We start from the raw sequence: 21,289 nt of genomic DNA on the forward strand, positions 1-21,289 counted from the left end.
TCAGAAGGAAATCTCTGTATCCATTGCATTGTAGTATTATGGATACTCATTGGCCCACTTAACATTAAGCCCCAAAGTGAGCATCTGTAACAGCAGCACATCTTGGGCTGAATTGGCTGAGAAATTGTATTCTCTAAAGAAAGGAAGAACATACGAATCCTCTGAGGAGAAGGGTCCTGGTGGGGACTCTTGCTGGGACTTCAGCCCACATGGATTTCAGAGTCTGTGAAGTATTTACAGTTCTATCCAGTTTTTCGTCAATGAGAGAAAAAAAATACGAAGTCTTCTGTTTACAGAAGATATTTTCAGATTTAGATTTTAGTTAACTCCAAGTTCTTTTACATAGAAGACAAGAAACGTATAAAATTGCTGCTTTGAGGAAGTGCTAGGGAAAAGTTAATATAATTTTATAATCCTATCTACTGAGTATCAATAGCCATCCCTCACCTCGTCTCCACCATAACCAATTATCTGCTCTGATTAAATGACAACCTTCACAGTGATTCTTTTGGCTGGGTTTTATATCGTAAGGAAAGCAGGGTTTCTGGATTAGACACAGAGAGAATCTTGGTTTTAGGAATTCTAAGGAATTAAGAGCAGTGATTGTAAAATAGAAGTCCAGGGCAAGAGCCTGTGGCCATCTCCTCTTCCCTCATCTTGGTCACCTCAGTCTTTTCTTATGTTCTTCTACTTCCTACTCCTCCTCCCCACAAGGTCTGAGGAGGCATTATTTAGTGTGAGGAATAGCGACTTTTGAGTAGTTCTTTGAACATACAAAGTATGTTCACTTTCCGTTACATTTCATCATCACAGAACGCATGCATATGTAAGAACATACTCTTACGTAATATCCTCAAATTATTGATGAAGAAATTGGGGTTCAGAGACAGATCACAATACCTAGAAAAAGTGGCAAACCTGGAACTCAAATATCAGTTTTCCTAATTTCGTTTCCCAAGCTTTAAGTAGCATTTGAGGCTAAAGAAGTTAGCAGCATATACTCTGAGGCAGAGATGTCAACTTTTTTGGTTAAACATACTTTCCTTTTTTTTTCCTCAAGATTTGTAACTCAGAGTTCCTAAAACATGGTAAAACAACAACAAAATCTGAGTAGCAAAGACCTCACTGTCCAGTTCTGCCCTTCCCTCAACATATTACAGCCAACAGCAGGAAGAGGGCAGTGGGCAAGCCAAGTAAGGCTCTGAAAGATACGGGGAGATTTAGACATGCGGGACAAAACAGGAGTAGCATGAACCCACAGGCTGGATAGTGAGGCTGTGCCTGGGGCTGGAGAAGCCAGGCAAGAAACCAAGAAAAGCACCCTCTAGGGGTTGGAGAAGCTACACTAGGGGAAGACAAACCACCAGTACCAACAGGAACCCCTAGCATATCTCTCCTCTCCCACAGAGGCAGTGTTTGAACAGAATGGACAAACTTACTGATTCTCAAAAGATGAGCAAACAACTAAGACTCTGCAAACATTTGGGGAAAACTAACACCTCAAAATCTTGAAGAATCAGAGTTAAAAGAGCTCACATGGTTTTAGGATAAGTATAAAAATATCTCTGGAAAGATATAGGATACTATAACTAAAACATTAACTGAGTATTATAGAAAATAAAAATTTGATAATCAAAATAAAGAGGATAATTTGTGAACTAAATAGTGGAATGGACACATATGAACAGCATTTTGAAATACCAAGCTGAGGCATTCTCTCAAAACATAGTGAGAAAAGACAAAGAGAATATGAAAGAAAAGTTGAGACATGAAGGATTGACTCACAGACCTCCATAGCTGTTCAATAGGGGTTCCACAAAGAGAGAACAGAGAGCATGTAAGAGAGGAAATAATTGAGGAATTAGTAAAATGAAATTTCTCAGAGAAAGAAAATATTCATATTGATATCCACCAGGTTCCAAGCATGAGAAATTAAAAAAGAACATCTGGATCCATCCTTATGAAATTTCAGAACAAAAAGAATAAAGAGGGCATCCTAAAGGCTTCTAGAGAGTAAAAACAGATGATCTACATAAGAACAAAGATCATATTAACATCAGAGCCCATCAATAGTACTGAAAACAAGGAGAAATTGCAACAACATCTTCAAAGTTCTGAGGAGAAAAATTGACCCTAAAATTTTGACTTAGCCAAACTGTAACTCAAGTGTGAAAGCAAAGATATTTTTTATAAATGTAAGGACTCAAAAAATTTGTCAACCATGAATCATCTCTAAAAAATTAGTAAGAGTGTAATTTCAAATAATGAAAAATAAACCCAAGAAGAAGACATAACATAGAAAAAATGGGAGGTGGTGAAGAAATCGGAATAAATTACAGTTAAACCTTAATAATTGTTGGGGGAGTGATTAAAGAATAGCAATCAAAAATGAAAATCCCAGATGATCTCAGCATTGCACATGGCAGCAGAAGCGGAGGGAGCTGGTAAATGAAGTTTTGCCAAAGTTCGTCTTCTCTTAGGGTGGAGCTAAATGCTGGATAATTCTAGACGTGGACAGAAAAATATGTTTAATAGGCACGTTAATCATATGAGAATAACCATTATGAAAGTAGAAATAGATTGTGTAACTTCCAAGCAGCTAGAGAAACTAAATGTAACCAAACCAAAACAAAACAAAATAAGCAAACAAACAAAAAGCTTTAACAATTGAATATAAGACCAGGAAGAGGAGAAAATAAGCACACAACAAGATGATAGGAAATACAAATTGAGGTATATTCTAGGGAGTAACTGACTTACACTCTTTAAAAATGTCAAAATTATGAAAATAAAAGAAAAGCTAAAAAGATGTTCCAGATTAAAAGATACCAAAGGAACAGGACAGCTAAATGCAGTGCACAATCCTGGATGGATACAGAGGTGGGGAAAAAAATGCTGTAAGGTATATTATTGGGAAAAACTTGAATGTGGATTGTAGATTAGATAATAGTATCATAACAATTTTAAATATCCTGATTTTAATAATGCTACTGTGGTTATGTAAGATCATTTTCTTTTTCTTAGAATACTCACACTGAAGTATATGGGAATAAAGGGATATGATCTTTGCAATGTGCTCTCAAATGATTCAGAAATGAGAAAATAATTGTATGTATATATGACTATATGATATATAAAACATACATATGACATCTGTGTGTGTATATATATAGAGAGAGATTATATATATAACAGATTAGAGAGAGAGAGAGAGAGGGAATGATAGAGAGAGAAAGAATGATAAAGAATCTGGCAAAATATTAACAATTGGTGAATGTGGGTTAAAAGTATGTTGAAGTCCTTTGTACTGTTCTTACAGCAATTCTGTAAGTATGAAACTATTTCAAAAAAGCAAAAATAAAATAATATGGCAGAAATAAGTACAATAATCAATAATTATAATAATGTCAATGGATTAAATTCCTTTATTAAAAAGTAGATATTCTCAGGCTAGCCTAAAACAAGCAAAATAAAGAAAGAGACCTCAACTATATGTTATTTGTAAGAGATACACCCGAAACAAAAACAAAAAAAGGCATTTTCCAGGAAAATGCTAAGAAATGGAAAGCATGTATAGCAATATTCCTATCAAACAAAACAGAATTCAAGATGAAATATATGAAGAAGAATAAAGAGGAACATTTCATGTTGACAGAAAGAACAATTCACTAAGAGGGTAGAGCAATCATAAATCCTTATGCCTCTAACATTACAGCATTAATAAATAAGGGAAAGACTGGTGAGCATGAGAAGGGATATCAAAAACTCACAACTATAGTGGAAATCTCTAACATTCTTCTCTTAGAGATGGATAAATCAGGTAGGCCAAAATAAACTACACAGGATTTGGTTAATGGTTAAAAAACAGTCTAACATATATAGAGAAGTTAGTGCTCAGGAAGCAAAGATTATACATTTTTTATAAACTTACCTAGGATATTGAGAACAAAGAAAAGGGGCCTTAGAAGGAAGTTTTATTTCAGAATAAGGCATCCTAGATGGAAGGACTCCTTGATCTTATAACTTTTGTTCCAGGAAAAGATTATATTGAACCCACGCCTGTCCAGAGTATCTGCCTCAAAACCAGGGACTTGAAAGCCAAATTACTGTTTTGTATATTTTACATTCCATTCTCATAGGAACCCACAACATGTAATGTATGTGAAAGCTCTAAGATCATGCTACATGCTCTAGTGCCAAGAAATCATCACAGGACCTCCACAGTACTTTAGAGTTTATACACATATATCTGTACATATATGAGTATATATGTATATGCATATGTATACATATATATGTTTTTAAAAACAACTTTATTAAGATATAATTTATATACTACAAAGTTCACCTATGTAGAGTGTACATTTCAATGGCTTTAGTGTATTTTCAGAATTGTGCAATCATCACTATAATCTAATTTTAAAACATTTCATCACCCCAAAAAGAAACTTTTTATCCATTACCAGTCCATTCCTATGCTTATCCTCTGTATTCCCATCCTCCAGCCCTAGGCGACCCCTAATCTACTTTCTGTCTCTATGGTTTTGCCTATTCTGTACATTTCATATAGGTATCCTACAATACGTATGTAGTCTTTTGTGACTGGCTTCTTCCACTTAGCATGAATTAAAGTTTATGTTTCCAAGGTTCATCACCTTATAGGATGTATCAGTACTTCATTCCTTTTATAGCCAAATAATATTCCATCGTGCGGACATTTGCATTGTTTCCGCTTTTTGGCTATTATGAATAATGTTGCTATGAACATTCATGTACAAGTTTTTGTGTGGGCATGTGTTTTCATTTCTCTTGGGTAGATACCTAGGAATGGAATTGCTACTGAGACTTTTGGTGACCCTCTGTTTAATCATTTGAGGAACTTGCAAACTCTTTTCCAAAGTTGCTGCATCATTTTACATTCCCATCAGCAATGCATGAAGGTTCCAATTTGCCCACATCCTCAGCAATATCTGTTAGCCTTTCTTTTTTATTATAGACATTTTAGTGGATTTGAAGTGGTATCTCATTTTGGTTTTGATTTGTATTTTGCTAGTGACTGATAGTGAGATCTTTTCATGTGCTTATTAGCCATTCGTATATCTTCTTAGGATAAATGTATATTCAAGTCCTTTTTTTTATTATTATTATTAAGTTGTAAGGGTTCTTTACTCTAGATATAAATGTCTTATCAGATATATGACTTACAAACTTTTTGTCTCATTTTATGGGTTGTCCTTTTATTTTGATGGTGTCCTTTGAAACACAGACATCTTTAATTTTGATGAAGTCCAATTTATCAAGCTTCTCTTTTATCACTTGTGCTTTTGGTGTTGTATCTAAGAAATCATCGCCTAACCCAAAGTCATGAAGATGTACTCCCGTTTTCCTCTAAGGGTTGGATAGTTTTAGCTTTTACATTTAGATCTCTGATCCACTAGAGTTTATATTCTAAGTGTTGTCACACAGTGTGGGAGTTGAGGAAGGGGCTGATTAGGTTTTGGAGGGGTAATATGATGTCATTCAGCTGTGGTCCTTTTGCTTTCTTGCAGCTGTGGTTGGAAAGATTAGGAAGCTGTGAAAGAAAGTTATGTCGTGGGCCATGGAATAAACCTTATTGTCACGATTCTTTAGTACAGTGTCTCACTACAAAGTCAGAGTACCTTAGGGTTTGGGCAACAAGCTCAGTTATAACTCCATAACCCAAGTTTTACTGATTCTTTGCTGAAGGTTTTCTAACTGATCAAAATTTCTTCTGTGATGTATTCCTCTTCAAAGACAATTAGTTTTCCTTCTGTATACACATCTCATTCTATGAATAAATCATTCTATATTCCAAGGCAGAACCTTGCTTGGACTCTGAGAGGTAGGTGTGATATTTATTCTCTTCTTTCTCTGTAGAACTCTGTTGCTAACCAAGAATCTGCCCCTTTGTAGGCTCTTCTACTAGATTCTGTAATTCCACTTACACTTTCTCTACTAACTCACCTCACTCATTTGGCTTTGATGTTCCTATATGTGACCAGTTTGACACCTTTCTATAAAATGCAAGATTGAACACTCCTGGGGAGCATTTCATGTTGTCAGAGTTCTACCTTATTTTTGACACGTCTCAGATGAATTTTTCTCTCTGAACGTTTGAAATTTGCTTTCCTCAAGCCTCATGTGCATTCTAACCATGTTGAGCAATCTCTTATCTTATGATCAAAACTTTGAGATGACATAACTGCTTTGTCACAAGGTTCCTGCTACATCACCTTAGCAAATAGGTTCCTTTTTGCTGCTCAGAATTTGGGCCAGGATGGCCTTTGGAGCCTTGCAGGAGACAAAACCAGTTAGCTAGGGAAATAAAAAGTGTATCCTACTCTCTTCATCATTCCTGCAATATCATGCCTTAGTTAGGGTTTTGTAATTTACAGTAGGAAAACATCATCTATTCCCTCCATCTGACTGGTAATTCCTTGGTCTTCTGCCACAACAGTTTTCTACTCCTGTTTCTTTTGATTTGATGCTCACCAAATGTTTTTCGTCATGCTCTGCCCTGAAATTAAATGTTATTCAACAAATATTTACTGAGAGTCTACTGTATGCAAAGTACTACTCTCTGGAAAAAACATACCCACATATAGATATACTACTTCTCAACATTCTTCAACCTCTTCATCACTTCCACTGGGTCCTTCCCTTTTGAAGAAGGTATGTGTCACAATATGCTCAAAAGAGAGAACTGAAGATAATTTGTACTTCTCTTGTTAACCAGTTTTATCTCTTGAAAGCTCAGAAATTCTGACCAACAGAGAGTGAATTATATACCACTAATATGGGCACAATTCATGAGCAACTGCTTTTTTTTAAAAAAACTTTGGGTATAAAATTACATTAAAGGATAGTCTACAATTAAGTCTTTCTCTAAATAAAAGATATATTATATATTTATATTATATATATATTTTTTAACAGCATCATTTCTGTGATAATCTTGCCAAAAATGCATTACTTGAATCTAATTATGAGGAAATATCAGACAAACACAAATTGAGAGATAGTCTATAAAATAACTGGCCTATAATCTTCAAAGGTGTTAAGGTCATGAAGGTCAAGGAAAGATTGAGGAATACTCTTCCAAATTGAAGGACATAACTCAATGCAACACACAGTCTTGGATTCGATCTTATAAAGAACATTATTGGGAAAATAGGTATACTTGAATCATTTCTGAGAATTAGATGGTGGAACGTATCAGTGTTAATTTCCTGATTTTGATAGATGTACTGTAGTTATTATGAGAATATCCATATTTGTAGGAATTACACTCTAAAGTATTTGTGAGAAAAGGGGCATCAGGTTGGCAACTTAAGCCCACATGGTTGGGCAGGGGAGTTATTTACATTATTCTTTCAAAAAAAAAATTCATATCTGATGTTGAATAAGTGACTCACTAAAGAGTCAAGCCATTATTGATTAGTGACATCTATTATGGGTACAGGATGTTAGTGACCACGTAATATATTTGTGATCCTAGCCTGTGGGCATGGTGACATCAATCACTGTTTAGCAGTGTGGCTGTCCCTATTGGTTGCCTACCCGACTGTCATTCCTCCTCCCATTCTTTCTTGCTAATAGAACCCCAATTTCATTGAGATATGGATATCAGGGTCTTTTCTACCTCCAGAAGGTGAATTTTTATGGGGCTAAGCCAGTCATGGTGTAGGCATGGGCATGTGATAGATAATTCTGGCTAATAATACATGACACATGAAAGCAGGTCTGCTGGGTGGGAGCAGAGGTGCTGCAAGGAAAGATTTTCCTCGCTAATACCAAGAGACCCACAGAATGAAATGGGTCCTCTTTTTCTATTTGATGAGGTCATGTCTACGTGTAACACCTAGAACTATAGCAGTCATCTCGCAACCATGAGGCGACAAGCCTAAGGACAAAAGCCAAGGCAGTGAAGATGATAGAGCAGAAAGACAGAAAAAAATCTACATCCTTAATAAAGTCATTGACTGCTAAATTAAGCAACCCTGTCATCACCCTATCTCCCTCCTTGTTATGTGAGATGATAGATTTTGCTTATTATCTCAATATATATTTAATATATATAATTATATATTCATGTTAATTATTATATATAAATGTATAATATACAAAATATAACATTTTAACATAAAGTTAATATAATATATAATTGATATATAATAGAATTTATAAAATTATAATATATAAAATTAAATTATAATATAATATATAATTATAGTATAATATAAAAAAAAATTTACATCTCTATAATTGTCTTTGATTTAGAATCATAGTTACAGATTTGGAAGTGGCCTTAGAGGTCATCTATATTCTAATCCAATTCTTTCATTTATTTATAAGGAACATCACCTTGCCCAAGGTCAAAAGTTAGTAGTTGATGAGATTCTAGAACCCAAGTTTTTGGATTCCTTTCAGAATCTGCTGTGCTGTCTATGCCTCTGAAAAAAGAAAATAGTTCAAAAACTGTCAGGACATTGCGACTGAGGGAAGGGGCGGGGGGTATCTAATTTCCCAACGGGGACTGACTGGTTTTCATGCTGCGTGAGATTCATTCAGTTATTGTAATACGGGCTTCTGCCAGGGGAACAATCTCCACACCAGAGCCAATCCCCCGCCCAGAGTGACAGAACTGCTGCAGACCCTTTCACAAGAAACATTTTGGCTTTTATCTAATTTAAGCAAATATGTGGTGATATTTTCCCCTTAAGCATCCACAAGATTCAGAGACCCACATACAGATATTCAGGCATTATTTTATATAAGAAATTTTATAGAAAGAAAGAAATTTTCATCTCTTGGAAAGTGACTTTTGAAAATAAAAATATATAAGCATTTACTTTTCTCTCTTTATGACTTTCACACTAAGGAGGCCAAACCGAAAAAACAAACAACAACAAAACGTTATCTTACAAGCAAGGCTGTTGGCAGTTTATATTGTGTGGCTTTACCTGTCTGCTTTCTTGTCTGAATTTGAATGGCATTACCATTTAAACCACCTTAGCAATGGTTTTGTCTTGAGTTTTGCACCTTTTCTACGAGTTTTTATATCTTCATAAATGCAGCACTGTGTTTTGCAAAGATAAGGGCATTCTCTGGACATTCTGCTTTTCAAATACAAAGAAGGGTGATGCACATTTTTACATTACAACTCACCATAAATAAATGTACCACTATCTTTTTGCTAAGTACATTCCTGATGAATCATATAGAGTAAAATAATACCAAATTGAAAACAGTAGTTTTTTTAAAGTTAATAGAAATTGTACCCATATTGTATTGTTGTTTCAACAGCTTAATTTGTAAATAAAAGAGCAATCATAGTAATTTACCTCTTAAAAAAAATAAAACAGATTTATAGAATGTTTTCCTTCATGAGAACAGCACCACCATCTGGAATCCTATAGTTTGTGCAATGAAAGAATTAAATTAGAAGGTTTGGTTTGGTTTTGTTTTAGGTGCTAGAGAAGTAATTTGTGTCTTCCTGAGAAGTTTTACAGGTAAAAAGAATGCAGAAATAGCATTTTGTTATCAAGTGGGAAATAGCTATATTCCCCCCCAACCACCACCGCAAGGAATTCACGTAGTTTGTGTTCTACAAAAATCAACTGACTTTAATGGTATCAGACTCTCACATGATTTCTTTTATAGCTAATATTACTATAAAATTAATATTTTGACAGGGATTAATTTTATGTGCCCTCCTGACTATGCATTTTTTCCACAATAGAAAAATACATTTTTTTCTTTAACTTGATGTTAAATAAGTTTGATGTTCCAATTACTTACTTTTTTTCAAGAGTAGAGATTAATCAGGGAACATGATGAAAACAAATGGAACCAGTTCTCCAAAACCGAAAAATTTGTAAAAGAATTTTAAGCACTATACAAGTGTACAGAATTATTGTTATCATTATTGTATAAGTTCAAGGGACATTAATAGTATGGCATATATAAATATACACATGTGGATCAAATATAGCTCTGTATAATAGTTTTACTCAACAGTATATAAAATTACGCAAACTTTAAGTTCTTCAGAAACACTGTATAACGTTTGTTAAAATTCCTGCTATTCTCATGAATGAAACAAAGCAGCTTATTCAAGAGTCAAAAATCATGACCAACACTCTAAACAATCATTTTCTTGTATTGGTGTATTAGAATGTTTTAATCAATGGCTTTATTGCCATTGTCTTTTCATAAATTAGCCTTAAAACTGAACACTCTAGTGTTCCATTCAGTTGCCAAAATCCGTCTCATCCTTTGCTGAGCCATGTGCATCTTCTAAGGTGGAGCCAAGAACAATTGTGTTTCCTGGAAAACAAAGGCAAAGATTCTCCAGCTGTGTCAGATGAACACTACAGATAAACACGCTTTGATATCTATTCTTCATTTCACTCTTGCATTTCAATTCTCTAGTCTGTGAATATGTTACCAGTCAGCTCATTTGACAATCGTTTCTTCTTTACCACTGTCATTGTAATGATACTTCACCTAGTGGCTAACAGTTACTGAGCACTTATGGCATACCAGCCTTGCTCTAAGTGTTTCGTATGCGTTCATTCGTTCTCATTACAATTCTATGAAGTAGGCACTATTGCTTCCCCAATTTTTAAAGCTGAGTGCCGGAGAAGTTAAGTAAATTTTCCCAAAGTCACACAACTAAGAAGAAGCATACCGTGGATTCCAACACAGGAAGTCTAGTTTCCAGTGCCCTAATTTGAACCACTCCAAAGACACTTCTCAACCGGTGTATGATGGCAGAGTCATCAGTGGCCCTTGACTTTGGTACCACTTTAGATTTTATTCATTTTAACCAAAACTTATCTTATTTTGGAGTAAATATCAAATCAATTTGTAAGCCTTTTTTTTCCATACTTATTAGTATTTGTTTCTGTCTACATATGTTTAAATTGCTCTGTTTTCAAAAGTCATTCAGTATTCAATAACTATTTATTGAGAGTCAGCTATGCAATTCCTAAAATATTATCTTAAAAAACCTGTGGTTCATTTTGGCATTATCTGTCAAAATTCATGATGCACATACATTTTGAACTAGCAATTCCACTGCTATAATTTTATCTTATGTATATTCTCCCATACGTCCTCAAAGACAAATGTACAAGGATGTTCGTTTCATCATTGTAAAAGCAAAAGGTTGGAAATAATCTAAATGCCCACCCATAGAAGACTGATCAAATAAATTATGGCCCATCCTTGCAATGGGATACTATGATATCATTACAAAGAATGAGCTAGATCAATCTGTATTTGGAAGGATCTAGGTTCAAGATATATGAACTGAAAAAAGGTGCAGAAGAGATACTTAGAATATTCTTATTTATGTGAAACAAAAAGTATATAAATATACCTATATATTAATAGAAATTTTTCTAGTAAAAATTTTCCTGAAGGGAGGTTGCAGGAACACAGACATATTACAGTGTTTACTCTTGTGCTGTATAAATGCTTACTATGTTCATATATTATTTTTCAATTAAAACAGAAACAAATGATGGAGAAAGGAAGAACTTATGCTTCTATGAACAAAGCACTCATTTGGAGCAAATATTCTTAATTCCCTGTCCCCGTCACCAAGGAAATTGGCATTTGTTCTGGAAGGAGCTATGTGCACATGCAGTCTTCCTGCCAAGCAGGAATTTAAGTGCTGTGAGTGCACAGGTTTCAAGTAAAAAGAAGGAAAGTACAGTGGGGTAGGTAGAGAAGGTGTAGGGGAAGCAGCGTTAGAACCAGACCTCGAGGAGAAGGTCGAATACCGTATGATTTCCTTCATTAAGTAGTAGATAATAACAACAATAAACAAACACATAGGGACAGAGATTGGATTGGTGGTTACCAGAGGGGAAGGGGGGAGGGAGGAGGGTGAAAGGGATAATTCAGTACATGTGTGTGGTGATGGGTTGTAATTAGTATTTTGGTGGTGAACATGGTGTAATCTATGCAGAAATAGAAGTACAATGATGTACACCTGAAAGTTTTACAATGTTATAAACCAATGTTACTGCAATAAACAAAAACAAAAAAAAAAGAACCAGACCTTGAGGTGTTTCGCTGAGGCAGCACCGGGCTTAGGAGAGTGGATCCTGGACCTGAGCCCCCTGGATTCCAGTCTGGCTCTAGCAATGATTTGCCACATGATCTTGGGCAAGTTACTTAGCTTGTTTGTCCTCAGTTTCTTTATTAGTAAATTGGGGTGATAATAGTACCTATTTCATTGTGTGGTGGCAAGGTTTAAATGAGTTCATATACATAAAGCACATGGAACAGCACCTGGCACACAAATCACTATTTAAGTATTTGCTATTACAATTTAATTGAACAGGGAAAGGGTAAATTATTTTTAAAAGGAAGTATGATAATCCATTAAAATTGGGGGGAAAGTAAGCTAGAACTCTATTTCATACCTTAACTCAAAAATAATTGGCAGGGAGGGCCAGCCCAGTGGCTTAGCGGTTAAGTGCGCGCGCTCCGCTGCTGGCGGCCGGGGTTCGGATCCCGGGCGCGCACCGACACACCGCTTCTCCGGCCATGCTGAGGCCGCGTCCCACATACAGCAACTAGAAGGATGTGCAGCTATGACATACAACTGTCTACTGGGGCTTTGGGAGAAAAAAATAAATTAATCAATTAAAAAAAAATAATTGGCAGGTGGATCAAAGATTTAAATATTAAAAAACAAAGTGATAAAGACATGATAGAACACATAGATGGACTAATATTTCATCTTAGTCATGAAAAACACCTTTCTAAATATGATCCCAAAAGCCAATGCCTTAAGAAGATGATAGATTGAACACATAAAAAATTAAAAACTTTTTTAACACACACACACATACCCAGAAACCTCCATAATCAAAGAAAATCAATGAGGAAATATTTGACTTCACTAGTGATCAAAGAAATGCAAATTAACAAGACTGACAATACTCAATGTTGCAAATAAATGTGCCAAATAGGTACTTGTCTACAGTGTTAACTGGAGTAGAAACTGGAAAATGTTTTTGGAGAAAAATTTGGCATTGTGTTTCCAAAATTTTAAAATGTATGTACCTTTTGGCCTAGCAATTCCATGATTAGGAATTTATCCAAGGAAAACAATCAGACAAGTGCAGAATCCAAGATGGCAACCCCAAGGCATGTTTTTCTACCAGTGAAAAATTAGAAGCAACTTAAAATGTCCATCAATAGAAAATTGGTTCAATGACTTATGATATATCCAGATAAGAAATACCACTAAAAGTGACAATGCAGATCTATACTTACTAATATGGAAAATGATTAGATTTACTTTAAGTGAAAAAATCAGGTCACAAAATAATGTGATTAATATGATCCATTTTTGTAAAAATATTTATGAGTACGGGCACATAAAAAAGCCTGAAAGAACATATATTGTTAAAATGCTAACTGTACTGATTACTAGATAACAAGATTCCAGGTGACTTTTACTTTCTTCTTTATAAATGTCTGCATTGTATGTATTTATTTTCACAATGACTAGGTATTACTTTTATATCAATTTTTTTTAAATGATACTTTCCATTGGGCAAATCAAAACAAATAAACTATGAAAGGGGAGTATGACATCTCTCTCTGCATTCCTGCCAATTGGGTCTGTCAATGATGTCTGTGTGTGTTTGGTGGCAGAAGAGCAAATGCAGAACTAGGGTAGAAATCTATTTTTATTACAAATGTAAATACTTGATATGAGCGCTTAACCTCTGAAGGCTGATTTAAATATAACCATTCTAGGAAATTTTTTTTTCCACTCAGGTTCTGCAGAAAAGGGTTTATAACTTCCTTAATCATCAGGGTTTTTTTAAAGGTTGCTGACGAGAGCAATGATATTTTTGAACAGCACCAGAAATAGGCTCATGAACTATGCCAGACAAGATAAGCCTCTCCTTCAAGAGTCTTAGCATCTCCACCCAACAAACATTTATTAAGCCCTGACACTGTGCCAGGCATAGAGGATACTAAGTACATGAAACACAGTCTCTACCCTTAAAAGGTTTACTTTCCAGCAAAGGGCAAACAGACAAGTAAACATATAACACAGTTAACTCTGATAGGTGCTAAAGTGACAGTAACAAACATAGAGGTACAAAGAAAGTCTACCTGGGGATCAAGCGAAAAAAGCTTTATAATGGGGTAGCTCTTGAGCTGGGTCTGGAGAGAAGAAAATATATGTCTTCAGTGGGGAAGGGGAAATACTGACAGAATATTATTAGCATTCCAAGGCATAATGACAGAAAGATGAAAAATACACCATGGTTGGAGGGCTCAAAGAAGAGCTTTTTTAAGTGATTCCACACCTTCTCCACCAAACACATAAAGGCATCTACAAGGGTTTTATTTGTTTTCTTTTGGTTTGCTTGACTTTGGCCAATATGGAATCATGCTACCCACATTATTCTGCAACTTGCTCTTTTTATTTATTTAACACTATACCCAAGGATATCTCTCTTGGTCAATTAATATAGATCTGATACATTTTTTAAGTAACCACATAACAGTACATACTGTGGAATTTATTTAATCATTTCCCTGTTGTTATTCATTCAACTTGTTTTAATTTCTTTCTTCTTTTTCCCTCCCAATACAAACAATGCTTTAACGACCACCCTTTCGTGTGTATCCTAACTTTCGTGTGTATTTATTTGCATGGGATGGACTCCTGAGTATGTATTTGCTGAATCAAAGACTATGTGAACTTTAAATCTTAATAGATATGCCAACTTTCTTTCAAAAAGCTTCTAGTAATTCATACATCAGCAATGCATGAGGGCCTATGTTTTAGTCAGATTTAGTTGTTAAATATGTCTCTCTCTTTTAGATGGTAACTCCTTGAGAGATTCTCTGGCATTAAATACCATCACTTTTTTAAAGTTTTGTCAATCTGATGGCTGGAAAATGATATAATTTATTTAAGTTTCCCTGGCTACTTTGGAAATTGAATAACTTTTCATATATTTATTGGACATTTAGAGTTCTTATTCTGTGAACTTTCTCTTCATATTGTTTGCTCATTTTCCTATTAATTTATTTGTCCTATCGTTTTGTAGAAGTCTTTTGTTTCTCATACACAATACAAATATTTTTTCCCAGTCTATAATTTTTATTTTGTTTTGATTCATTTTCATGTAGTTAAATATGTTTGTCTTCTCCTTTATGACGTGAGTTTCTCTTGAATTTTTTTTATTTTTAATTTTTTTTAATTTGAGATTTTCAACCATCTAGATTTTTTATATGATACGCATGATATATATGATATGGTTTATTCTAAAGGCATAGCACATTATGCTGGCGTCGTTTATTAAATATCCACCATTTCCCACTAATTTGTAATGTCACCTTTACCATGAATCTATTTCTGAACTCCCTGTTCTATTCCAGTGATCTATTTATCTTTTCTTATGTCAATATCTTACTCCTTATTGCTGTAGCTTTTATGGCTGTCTTAATAATCTTGAACAGGGTGGTATTGTGGTTGAGGATGTGGCCTCTTAAGACTGAAGGTCTGGATTTAGATCAGACTCCATCAACTTTGTGATCTTGGGCAAGTTACTTCAATATTTTTGTCTATAAAAAGGGGATAATAATAGGCCCTAACTCATGGGGCGGTTGTGAGGATCAAATGACTAATGCACATGCAGTGTTCAGAACAATGCCTGGCACAGGGTGAGTGGTTAGCTGTGATTATCGTAACAACTGGTAAGGCAGGCCATTGATGGGGTTCAGGACACACTACCCCAACAGATGGCACCTTGGCATATTGAATATTTTAAGCTGAAGGAGTTTGAGAAACCAGTAGAAGCAAGAAATTCACTCTAACCTTCTCCCCACCCTTCCCCCTTGAAACGTCATAAAACCCTCATGTGAGAGGTGCCCTCCCTATGCCCGGAGGAAAGGAGAGTCCTTATCTCAGAAGACAAAGGGACCCAGAGAAGAATGTTAACAAACAGGCCTTGCTAAGTTCCCCCAGTTCACTACGCTTACCTCATACTCTTTGACCTATCAGATCCCTTCACAGCTGTCCACTCTTCATCAGACCGAGCATCAAAATACTGAGGTCTGTTGCTTCCACTCTTCATTTCCTTAGGAAGCCTCCATGTCACGTAAAACTTACACTAAATACATTTGTATGCTTTTCTCCTATTAATCTGTCTTTGTCAGTTTAATTTTCAGACCCAGCCAGGAGCCCTAAGAGGGTTGAGGAAAACTTTTTCCTCCTCTACATCACCTTTTCCTATTCTTATACATAGTTTTCTTGCTTCTTCTCTGGTTTTTCTTTTTCCAAGTGAACTTAAAATAATTCTGTCCAGTTCCTCCACAAAATTCTTAGAACTCCTATTGATATATGCATAGAGTGTTTACCTGGAAGGGATTACAATAGACTTATAACCATAGTTTTCTCTATGGCAGGGAGCAGGTTGGAAGTTCACACAACCGACTTTTTAACACGTGCATGTATTACTTCAAAAAATAAAAATCTCTTCTGAGTTTTCCTTTTTTATAACATCTTAGTATTCTAATTTGAGTTGCATGCATGTATATTCTAGACAGGTCTTGTGTCCTTAAGTAAGAATCTGGGTGCTATTGAGCACTTGAAAGGTGGCTAGTGTGGCTGAGTAATGGAAATCTTCATGAGGAAGGAACATGTGGTCTAGACCTTGAAGGATGAGTGGGTGTCTTTCTGACACCAGCAGAGTGGTGAGGACATTCCAGAGTTTGGGGGTTTGGGAAGACCCTGCATGAAGACACAGAGATATGAATAAGCACCCCATGTGAGCAGCAGAGCCCTGAGTGCCAGGAATGCGTCAAGAAGAGTGAAGTGCTAACTATGAGCAGAAGCCAAGGCCGAGTCCTGAGATGTCAGACAGATGTGATGGGACGGAAAATGTGCTTTTTCTTCTCCCCCAGGGAATTTCAGGATGGGAGAGAGAAAAAGGCAGAACCAAGATAGCCTAGACAAGGTTAAACTGAAATCTCTGTGAAGACAAGGACTGTATCTGTCCTGTTCAGCACTCTATCCCTGGTTCTTAGAACAGTGCACACAGGGGCCCCAACAAGTATTTGCTGAATGAATGAATGAATGAATGAATGAAAAGCACATCCAAAACAATAGTAAATATTTTGAGTAAAAAAACGAAAGCAAATGATAATGTTGGGTATATTAAAAAGGAATTAACGATAGCATGATAAATTAAAAAAAAAAATCATAGAGCAATCTATTGCAACTGTAGGGGAGAAAGAAATTTTCCTCTACCCTTCCAGGTTCTTCTGGCTGGTCTAAGAATTAAATTGACAGGAGACAGATGAACAGGAGAAAATCAAACAAAGTTTAATAGCATGTATACATGGGAGAGAACCAGGAAACTGAGTAACTCCCCAAAATGGCTGAAGCCACCACCTTAAATATCATCTTCAGCTAAAGACAAGAGAGGATATTAGGGGTAATGGTTTGGGACTTCAAAGAGGAGGAAGGCAATTCACAAGGAGATGGAAAAGCAAATGTTTGGTAAACAAATGTTTGCCATGCCTTACAGAGACAATGGGACATGGAGAGGACTCTGATCAAAGGTAGGTTCCTCCCTGGCTACCACACCTACTTCATATTACACTATAGTTATCTATGGTGATAGCTCCTTCTATCTTAAATTCTATCTACAGGACTTCTATCTTAAATTCTTTTATGCAGTTAGAGGGAAGGTCAAAGTTTCTTCCTGAGTCTTTTGTTCTTCAAAATAATCAGCCCCAAATAATCAAGCCAAAAAGACACATTTTGGGGTGGTAAGTTTTGCTCCCCTAAACAAAACTAATGACAATTATGTGATGAATACCTACTGAACCAATGAATGCATATAATATGGGTTTGAGAGCATTAGGAAAACTACTTTTTTGAAAGAGACCCTCCCCTTATCAAGTTCCTACCTGAAAACTAATACTTGAAAATGAGTTGTTAAAATGATATAACCACAATATTGAGATGAGTGGAAAAGCAAAATTGAGGGACTTGGGACAATGGTCAAAGATGCAGAACTGGCTAGAGAGAGACCTGTGCAGCAGCTGCTTTATGGTATGTTGTCACCATTGTCAGGATGGAGAAAACAGGTAAATGAATGACACGAAGAGGCTGCTTAGTTCGGTGGAAGCGGCTCTGGCGTGGAGTCAGGAGACCTGGGCTCCAGTCCCAGCTCTAACACTCACTCGGCAGCCCCAGTTCTCAATTCTTCTATCTGTAAATAATCCCTAAGCTCCTAGCCAGCTCTGATATTCTGATTCTAAATGATGAAGATAAAGGAGAGGAGAAGTTCCACAGGCTGACAATTTAAGGCTAGAACATCATCCATTGGCCACTGCCGTCATTTTAGGAAAGAAACATCCATTGAGTCAACAAACATTTATCTGTCTCAGAAGGCAGCATGCAGTGTCCAATGATCGAAAATTAATGAAGCATAACCCCACTCTCAAGGAGCTTAAAATTTAGTAGAAGAGAAGAAAATAAATATGTAGAAATAAATAAAATTCAGGGCAGAGTATGGCAAGCACCATGGAAGAAAGACAAACCAAATGTTACTGACCATCTAGGGGCTGTCAGTTGAGGCTCCCCAGCCAAGGAGGAGCGGAGTGTGGAGGTGAGAGCACTGAGGAGAAAATGCTGATGGAGCTCACCCAGCCATCCCTTCTGTAGCTATGCCCGCTCAGCGTGCAGACAGCCCTGACCTGTGGAGCTGAGTTTATTCCCAGAGCTACAGTTGCTTTCCATATAGACAGTTCCCAATCAACAAACATTTGAACTCCAGAAATTCATTCATTAGTTAGGTGATGGGTACTCAGAACCCACCCATCATTCTTTACTGGTGATGAGCTCCCCGGACCACCCCCTAAAAGCCAATTCATGCTATAAGGTAACTGAGAGAGTATTAGTAACACTATTTTGACATCATTTAGCCCCATACATTCAATATCGTACAAAATGCAATTCTGAATTTCAAAAACAAAAACACATAATTTCAGAGCACACTAGGCTTCCCCAAAAGCAGCTGCTAAGGGTATTGTTCCACTTATTTATTGCTGGGTACAAACTACCCCAAAATAAGCTGGCTCAAAATAACAGCCATTTTATTCTATCATGATTTTGTAGGTTTGAACAGATTTGAAGGAGAAACTTGCTCCACTTATAGAGTTCCTACTTGAAAACTTTGAATTGAAAATGAGATTTTTAAATTATACGAGCCATAGTAATTGACATGGGGTGGAAAAGCGATATTTTTGAGGGCTTTTAGGTGACTCATCTGTTTCTTGTGGTGTTGATAGAGGTCACTCAGTAGTTAGCTGGCATATGATGGGTTTGGAGGATCCAAGATGGCTCATTCACATGTCTGGGGCCTTGGCAGGGAGGTCTGGAAGGCTGGACTCAGCTGAGACTGTCCACCAGAGCACCTACATGTTGCCTCTCCAGCATGGAGGTCACAGGTAGCGGGACTTATACAGCAGCTCAGACCCCTAAGAGTCACAAGAGGCCTTAGCCTCTGAAGTCACACAGCACCATTAACACACATTTACACCCTATTCTATTGGTTGAAGACTCACAAATCTCCCCAGATTCAGGTGAAGCAACATAGATGCCACCTCTTAATGGAAAGTAGGTCAAAAAATTTGAGACCTTCTTTTAAAACCGTCAAAGAGTTGGAATCCATTGGACGATAGAGGCACATATACCAAATCACAAGAGCTTATTCAGTGTATTTCAGCTCCTAAACAAAGGGGCCTCCATAGGGATTTGATTGTAGAAAAAGGACAGTTAACCTAACTAGGCAGAGGATTTCTGAACATTCCTAGTATGTAATTACTCATGTGTGCCACTTGTTGGCAAAATGTGTTAAAAGAAAACATGGCTTTAGTCTCTTTTTTATTTTAAAAGATGCATATATATCTAAATATACAGTAGCATAATCCTCTAAGTACCTCTGACAATTTGAAAATAATTTTACCTAATTTTCAAATAAGGAATGATTAGTTAATAGCATGACGGAATCAATGTTTCATGGTTCATGTTTTCTTTCTACTTTGCAAAACACAAGCTGACTTTTTGTGTGCATATTTGTTTTCTTTCCATCTGGTACCTGTTTATTACCCTGAAAATAAAGATATATTCCATATAATTGTGGAAAAAAACATTTTTAAATTTGGAATCTTCATCCTTTTCTCCTTTCTCTTTTGCTCCCATTGGTCTGTTAAGTGATTTGTTTCCTACATTTATCACTGGAGTGGATTCTAAAGTACTGTTCCTGGACTGGGGAATTGCTTTCATGATTGACAATGGCAAATGTTGTACAAGTTAAACAACCTACAAAAGGGAAGTGCCTTATTTTACACACCAAAGAGGAATTCTGTCTCCGTATCAGAGGTGGGGCTGAGAACGGCTGTCTTTTAGAATGTTGACGACATGATCCGTACTTGCTCTCTACAGGCAATGATATGTGCACAGCAGGACAACGCATCCTGGCTTCATCCACTCAGGATTCCACTTTGAAAAGTAATTGAGACAACTAAGTAACTAATGGATCCAGTGTGAAGGACATCTATGCCGATCTAGAATGGGACTGGGAAAGAAAGGTAACAAAGATTTTATTCAGGCTTAAGTGTTCTTCTCAGTTTGGGAATGGAAGTTTCATTAAAATTCATGCCAAATCTTGATTGTGCTAAGCTAAGCCCCCAGCAGTTTATAGAGGAACTCTCTTGTGAGGTCCTTTGGACACCCACAGAAGTCCCCAAGGAGTGTCTTGCACAAACTTAAGAATCAGTCTGGGCCACCATTTGCACTGGTCTCTATGACACCATTTCATGCAATAGTTTTGAGGGACCTTAGACAATGTTCAAAGGTGCAAAACTAGATAGAGAGATACCATGGAGAAAACACATTAGGGTATATTGCTACCTCTGCTGGCTTCTGGCAATCTAAGCCACGCAGCACCACCGGCCTCAGTCACTCCAAGCTCTGCGTGGTCCCTACTAAGATGCAGATTACTGCTCATTGCCTTGACTACTGATGCTAGACATGTTCACCATGCTCTGACATCTCTGCAATCTCTTGAGAAGTGAAGAAGATGCACTTTATTCTCTGTTGTAGATTATTTAGAGAGTCCCACTGCAGAGGGTTGCTTGAACTTCAAAACAAGAGGAATTTTAATTCACACATCGAAATCCAGGGATGCTGGAAAAGATT

This window comes from Diceros bicornis, chromosome 17 (assembly GCF_020826845.1).
Source record: "Diceros bicornis minor isolate mBicDic1 chromosome 17, mDicBic1.mat.cur, whole genome shotgun sequence".
NCBI classification, from domain to species: domain Eukaryota; kingdom Metazoa; phylum Chordata; class Mammalia; order Perissodactyla; family Rhinocerotidae; genus Diceros; species Diceros bicornis.